The sequence below is a fragment of the Salmo salar genome, chromosome 08 (assembly GCF_965601325.2).
Source record: "Salmo salar chromosome 08, fSalSal1, whole genome shotgun sequence".
NCBI lineage: Eukaryota > Metazoa > Chordata > Actinopteri > Salmoniformes > Salmonidae > Salmo > Salmo salar.
In genome coordinates, this window is record NC_138298.1 from 35,682,451 (window position 1) to 35,689,423 (window position 6,973).

The 6,973-nt window shown below is 41.4% G+C and overlaps 2 long non-coding RNA genes across 2 annotated transcripts; one reads left to right on the top strand and one right to left on the bottom strand.

Moving 5' to 3' along the window:
• Positions 1 to 715: 715 nt before the first annotated feature.
• On the top strand, positions 716 to 1,332 carry LOC123732696 (uncharacterized). The gene is made up of 2 exons (XR_006763353.2): positions 716 to 772; positions 999 to 1,332. It is a non-coding gene; the product is annotated as an uncharacterized LOC123732696 (long non-coding RNA).
• Positions 1,333 to 4,000: 2,668 nt separating this feature from the next.
• LOC123731932 (uncharacterized) lies at positions 4,001 to 6,552 on the bottom strand. Its single transcript, XR_014393116.1, has 4 exons — positions 6,409 to 6,552; positions 5,863 to 6,177; positions 4,725 to 5,434; positions 4,001 to 4,268 (listed from the first exon to the last, which is right to left on the bottom strand). It is a non-coding gene; the product is annotated as an uncharacterized LOC123731932 (long non-coding RNA).
• Between the last annotated feature and the right edge of the window lie 421 nt (positions 6,553 to 6,973).

A 6,973-nucleotide genomic window follows, 5' to 3' on the forward strand; every position in this document is an offset into this window, starting at 1 on the left:
GTCTGTCTGTCTGTCTGTCTGTCTGTCTGTCTGTCTGTCTGTCTGTCTGTCTGTCTGTCTGTCTGTCTGTCTGTCTGTCTGTCTGTCTGTCTGTCTGTCTGTCTGTCTGTCTGTCTGTCTGTCTGTCTGTCTGTCTGTCTGTCTGTCTGTCTGTCTGTCTGTCTGTCTGTCTGTCTGTCTGTCTGTCTGTCTGTCTGTCTGTCTGTCTGTCTGTCTGTCTGTCTGTCTGTCTGTCTGTCTGTCTGTCTGTCTGTCTGTCTGTCTGTCTGTCTGTCTGTCTGTCTGTCTGTCTGTCTGTCTGTCTGTCTGTCTGTCTGTCTGTCTGTCTGTCTGTCTGTCTGTCTGTCTGTCTGTCTGTCTGTCTGTCTGTCTGTCTGTCTGTCTGTCTGTCTGTCTGTCTGTCTGTCTGTCTGTCTGTCTGTCTGTCTGTCTGTCTGTCTGTCTGTCTGTCTGTCTGTCTGTCTGTCTGTCTGTCTGTCTGTCTGTCTGTCTGTCTGTCTGTCTGTCTGTCTGTCTGTCTGTCTGTCTGTCTGTCTGTCTGTCTGTCTGTCTGTCTGTCTGTCTGTCTGTCTGTCTGTCTGTCTGTCTGTCTGTCTGTCTGTCTGTCTGTCTGTCTGTCTGTCTGTCTGTCTGTCTGTCTGTCTGTCTGTCTGTCTGTCTGTCTGTCTGTCTGTCTGTCTGTCTGTCTGTCTGTCTGTCTGTCTGTCTGTGTTTCAGCATGATGAGAAACCCTACTGCACTAACTGTTACATGAAGATGTTTGGTACCAGAGGTAGATACTGCTTGGTGATGTACTGTAACTGTTGTGATGAGAAACCCTACTACACTAACTGTTACTTTAGCTGCTGTGCGTCCCAAATGGCAGCCTATTCCCTACATTGTACACTACTTTGGCCAGAGACTTGGTCAAAAGTAGTACACTAAATAGGGAACAGTGTGTGTCTTAGGATGCTATGTACAGCAAATATCTCATACATCTCTCTCTCTCTCTCTCTCAGCAGGTAACAGGAGACTGATGTCAAACTGTCACAGCTCAGCCTCCTCTTCCTCTTCCTCCTCCTAGGAACCAGTCTACCAAAAACCACCAAAATACAACCTAATGAGAACTAACAGCCTATCAACAAGGATCTATGTTCAACAAACCTGACATTCAGCCATCAAGACAATGACCAACCAACTAGACCCAACATTCAGCCAACCAACATTTGACCAACCAAGAAATATTCTGAAAGTCTCCCTCTTTCAGTCAGTCATAAAACAACTACCTTGACCACAACATTGTGTTCAATGGAGAAACGGTTGTTCTTCAATAAAACAGAAGCTTCTACAGTCTTCTGGTTGAAGTGTGTTAAACACAGAGTCTCTTTAGGCATCAACACACATCCTACACTACACATGTACTGGAGTACACAGACACACATCCTACACTACACATGTACTGGAGTACACAGACACACATCCTACACTACACATGTACTGGAGTGGACACTACCTAGTCAGATCATGTTTCAATACCACCAGAGTTCTGAACACACACACACACACACTTGGCTATGAGGGTTTCAGCATGATATTCTTACTGTATGTTGTAGTCTGTCCAAGAGAGGAATCACACAAGACTGACAGCCTGTGAGTTTATTAAAAGCATTCAGTTGATTACATGGCAGTTTAGAGAGCAACATCATAACAATAATCTACATCATAATCAATAATCAATATCATAACATTTATAATCAATAACATCATATATATACCACTAACAACATCATAACAATAATCTACATCATAATCAATTATCAATATACTACTAACACAAATAATCTACATCATAATCAATATCATAAGGTAAACCCCAACAACAAACAAAAATGACTTGAGAAAAATGTTTCATAATACAAAGAATGACCAGATGGACTAATAATGGAAACACTTCAAGATAAAGAATCTAAGAGACACTAAATAAGATAAAGAATCTAAGAGACACTAAATAAGATAAAGAATCTAAGAGACACTAAATAAGATAAAGAATCTAAGAGACACTAAATAAGATAAAGAATCTAAGAGACACTAAATAAGATGAAGAATCTAAGAGACACTAAATAAGATAAAGAATCTAATAGACACTAAATAAGATAAAGAATCTAAGAGACACTAAATAAGATAAAGAATCTAAGAGACACTAAATAAGATAAAGAATCTAAGACACTAAATAAGATAAAGAATCTAAGACACTAAATAAGATAAAGAATCTAAGAGACACTAAATAAGATAAAGAATCTAAGAGACACTAAATAAGATAAAGAATCTAAGAGACACTAAATAAGATAAAGAATCTAAGAGACACTAAATAAGATAAAGAATCTAAGAGACACTAAATAAGATAAAGAATCTAAGAGACACTAAATAAGATAAAGAATCTAAGAGACACTAAATAAGATAAAGAATCTAAGAGACACTAAATAAGATAAAGAATCTAAGAGACACTAAATAAGATAAAGAATCTAAGAGACACTAAATAAGATAAAGAATCTAAGAGACACTAAATAAGATAAAGAATCTAAGACACTAAATAAGATAAAGAATCTAAGAGACACTAAATAAGATAAAGAATCTAAGAGACACTAAATAAGATAAAGAATCTAAGAGACACTAAATAAGATAAAGAATCTAAGAGACACTAAATAAGATAAAGAATCTAAGAGACACTAAATAAGATAAAGAATCTAAGAGACACTAAATAAGATAAAGAATCTAAGAGACACTAAATAAGATAAAGAATCTAAGAGACACTAAATAAGATAAAGAATCTAAGAGACACTAAATAAGATAAAGAATCTAAGAGACACTAAATAAGATAAAGAATCTAAGAGACACTAAATAAGATAAAGAATCTAAGAGACACTAAATAAGATAAAGAATCTAAGAGACACTAAATAAGATAAAGAATCTAAGAGACACTAAATAAGAATCTAAGACAAAAGCAAAAAGCAATACAGTAAAAACTTCAATTTATTCTGGAACACAAAACAGACGTAATTGAGCTACTCTCTTAAAATAATCAAAACCCATGTTACCCAGAACCCCATGTTACCCAGAACCCCATGTTACCCAGAACCCCATGTTACCCAGAACCCCATGTTACCAAAACCCCATGTTACACAGAACCCCATGTTACCCAGAACCCCATGTTACCCAGAACCCCATGTTACCCCAAACCCCATGTTACCCGAAACCCCATGTTACCCCAAACCCCTTGTTACCCGGAACCCCATGTTACCCGGAACCCCATGTTTCTCTGGTGGTAAAAACCAAACTAAAAGGAATAATGGTGGTTGCAGTCACTCCTTTTAGATTTCTTCCAAGGTTCTAGAAAGATAAACTAATTCTGAACTTGTTATTAAAATTAGAACCACTTCAGGTTTGTCACCACATTTTAAACACCAGTCCACTGCTGACCATCCATTTAAAACACAAAACTGACCTAAGATCAGCATGTAGGGTCAGCTTCATTCTACTCCTACTCCGTCCCCTGGGCTGCTCTCTCCTCTCCCGGTCCAGCTTCAGCTCTGGAGCTCAGAGAGGCCATCTCCATGGCATTGACATAAAGATCCATGCTGCTCACCCTGTTCACTCTCTTCTGCCTCCTGGTGGGCTAGGGAGACACAGCACCAACAGTCAGACATTTACTCTCTAGTATCTCCATTCTCTCTCCCTCTAGTTTAAATTACTTGTAACGTCTGAGTAAATGTCTTTACCTTGTAGTACAGGTAGGAGGTGGTGATGGCTGTCAGTAGGATCAGCAGCACTACAACGTGTCTGATGATGAAGGCTGGCAGAGGAGAGGCTGCAAACAGAAACACCTTTGATGAGGGGACTGATCATCATCACATAGATCTGTGGGAAATCTGTCAATGACAAAGTTATAAGTCTGGTTCATGTTCAGTTACCTGTGATGGTGAGGGAGAGGAGCTCACTCTCAGAGGAGAAGTCATGAGAGAAAACATAATTGTCATAAACACATCTGTAGTTCCCTTGGTGGGAGTCATCTGCAGCAGGGAAGAGGAAGGCAGCAGAGTGATTGACAGCTGGCTGGGTCTGGGTTCTGTTGGAGCCGGTGAACGTGAGGAGGAAGGAGCCTCCTGGGTACTGTGGCTGAGTGGAGCAGGTGATGGTGAAGCTGTAGCCCCTGAACACCTCGGGCCCCTGGTGGCCCCTGGAGACCCCTCCCATTGAGTCAGTCAGGGAGATATCAGGCTGGACCAGGAGATCTGTAACAATAAAAGAGAACAAGAAAAACCTCTTCAACTAGTTTCCTATAGATATGACAATAACATCAGCATGTAACAGTGCTAGCCACCCTCCCTCACAGGGCAACATGAGTAGTGGGCCTACAGTCACTGAGACAACATATGTTGATATCAGGCTTAAGCAGGACATCTGGAACAAGAGGAGAGAAAAAGAAAACGTAGCTCCTCAACTACTTTCCTCATTTAGATATGACAATAACATGACATGTGACAGTGGTAGTGAGTAGAGACGTTCACTGAGATAACACTCAAATACAAAAGCATTCTGGGATATTTAAGTTGTATTTGATTCCTACTTGACTTAGTGATCTATTTAGTAAAGCAGACTGACAAGCTAAACAGTCATCATGAGAGGTGCAGAGGAAGTTGTATGGATGAAGGAAATAGTTGAATATAATTACAATATCTTGTTATTACCTGAGCAGATCACTGTGAGTCCAGGATAGAGATCATACATTCTCCTACACTCCTTCAGTACAGGCTCATCCCCATGACAGTCAACTCCAAACCCTCCAGTGGTGTTTCCAGGTAGAACTGAAACAGTGGAGCCACAACCCAGCTGTCTACACACTACTGCAGCTACATCCCTCTGGTTCCTGTCTTCAGCTCCCACAGTCCTCCACTCTCCCTGGTCGTACCGCTCCACTCCACCAGCACAGCGACTGCCTCCTCCCACCAGCCTCACATCATCAGGCTCTGAGAAAAGAAAAGAGAGAGACAGTAATCTTACTATTTTCTCACTAAAACACACCTATATTGTCTCTCATATTCTTCACTCCAGGTGAGAAACAATGTTGATTGAGTGACAAACTGTTTCTTACCTGAGCAGGTGAGTCCAACAGCATTACCAGGTAGACAGGTGTTGTTTTCTCTGTCTGAGGTGTCACAGTCCAGGAGAAGGGACTCTTTGCCTTTACACTGGAACTCTTTATCCCAGGTCTGACCCTCACCTTCTCCATAGAGCCCCCCCTGTAGAGCTGCAGGAGCCCCACAGCCAAGCTCCCCACAGACTACCTCTGCATCCTGCCGGTCAAAGTCAGCTTCACACACTGAGGCCCAGGACTGATTGGACTTCACCTCCACTCTCCCAGAGCAGAGACCAGCTCCATCCACAAGCCGCACAGACTCTGGAGAAAAAGACTTGGTTGAACATTCAATCAGTTTTGTTGATGACACTGTCAAGGACTAAACACAAATATGTTGGATAAAAGATTGTAGTTTGCTATGTTTGATACTGTAAGAGGTAGAAATGGGTTCTTAGTCACTCAGGATAGGGTTGGGAATAATGCAGGCAGGAGACAGGAATAAGTTCACTTCACTTTATAGAAAATAAACAGCTGGACATCCATCAGGCAGCTTCACTTCAGTACCATCTGAACTACAATGATCTGCCCATGAACATCTCCCATAAACCAATATGACAAACACAAATATAATGTTTAAATACATCTGACATCTCTCCCTCTATTTAAATGAAATAAAAACACATAAAACATGATACATGGTAATATTGTATAATGTATAAATAAATCTCTCAATATGACCAGTCTCTTACCTGAACAGGTCACATGAAGATGATACTCATATGTAGCATTACAGACACCAGCTCCTCCTTCTATTTTTTTACACTCTGTAATAGAAGACTCATCTCCACTACAAAGCCATATGCTGATTCCTCCTCTTCCATCTTCAAACGGTGGTCCTCTAGATTTAGCTACAAGATTCCCACATCCCAGGTCTCTACACAGAATCTTGGTCTCTTTCATGCCCCACCACCTAGAACATAGACCTGACCAGTCTCCTCTGTAGAAGACTTCCACTGTCCCAGAACAGGAAGTGGTCCCATCCACCAGTCTGACTGAGAGTTCAGCTGTAAACAGCAGAGAGGAAAACACAGTGGTGAGGACAGATGATGACAGTGATTCTGTTATTCTAACAGCAGTAGTGCTTTGTGGTTGACAAGTATTAGTAGTTCCATAAAACACTACTTGTTATTGGGGTTTAGAATGGTTTGTATGGACACATGAATTTCTCCATGTGGGATAATAAAGTTGACTAATATTGAACTGCTATAATCACTGTAGATTTATACTCTACCTACCTGGTGGACTGACGCTTTGAGCCTGGAGATCTGAGGAGAAAGAGAGAGACAGAGGAGAAAGAGAGAGAAAGAGACAGAGAGATAGAGAGAAACAAAGGAGAAAGGGAGGAGTCAGAGGAAGAGAGAGACAGAGGTTAAATGAACATCAACATGACCTTTCATGATGTGATGGGGAAGACAGGCTTATCGTTGGTATGGTGCAACAACACCCATGTGTACATACACTATATATACAAAAGTATGTGGACACCCCTTGAAATTAGTGGATTCTATTTCAGCCACTCCCCTTCCTGACAGATGTATAAATCAAGCACTCAGCCATGCAATCTCCATAGACAAACATTGGCAGTAGAACGGCCTTAATGAAGAGCTCAGTGACTTTCCCCTCTCTTCTCCCCCTCTCCTCTTCCCTTCTCCCCCTCTCTTCTCCCCCTCTCCTCTCCTCTTCTCCATTTCTCCTCTTCTAACGCTCTCCTCTCCTCTCCTCTCCTCTTCTCTACCTCTCCTCATCTCCCCCTCTCCTCTCCTCTCCTCTTCTCCCCCTCTACTCTTCTCCCTTTCCCCT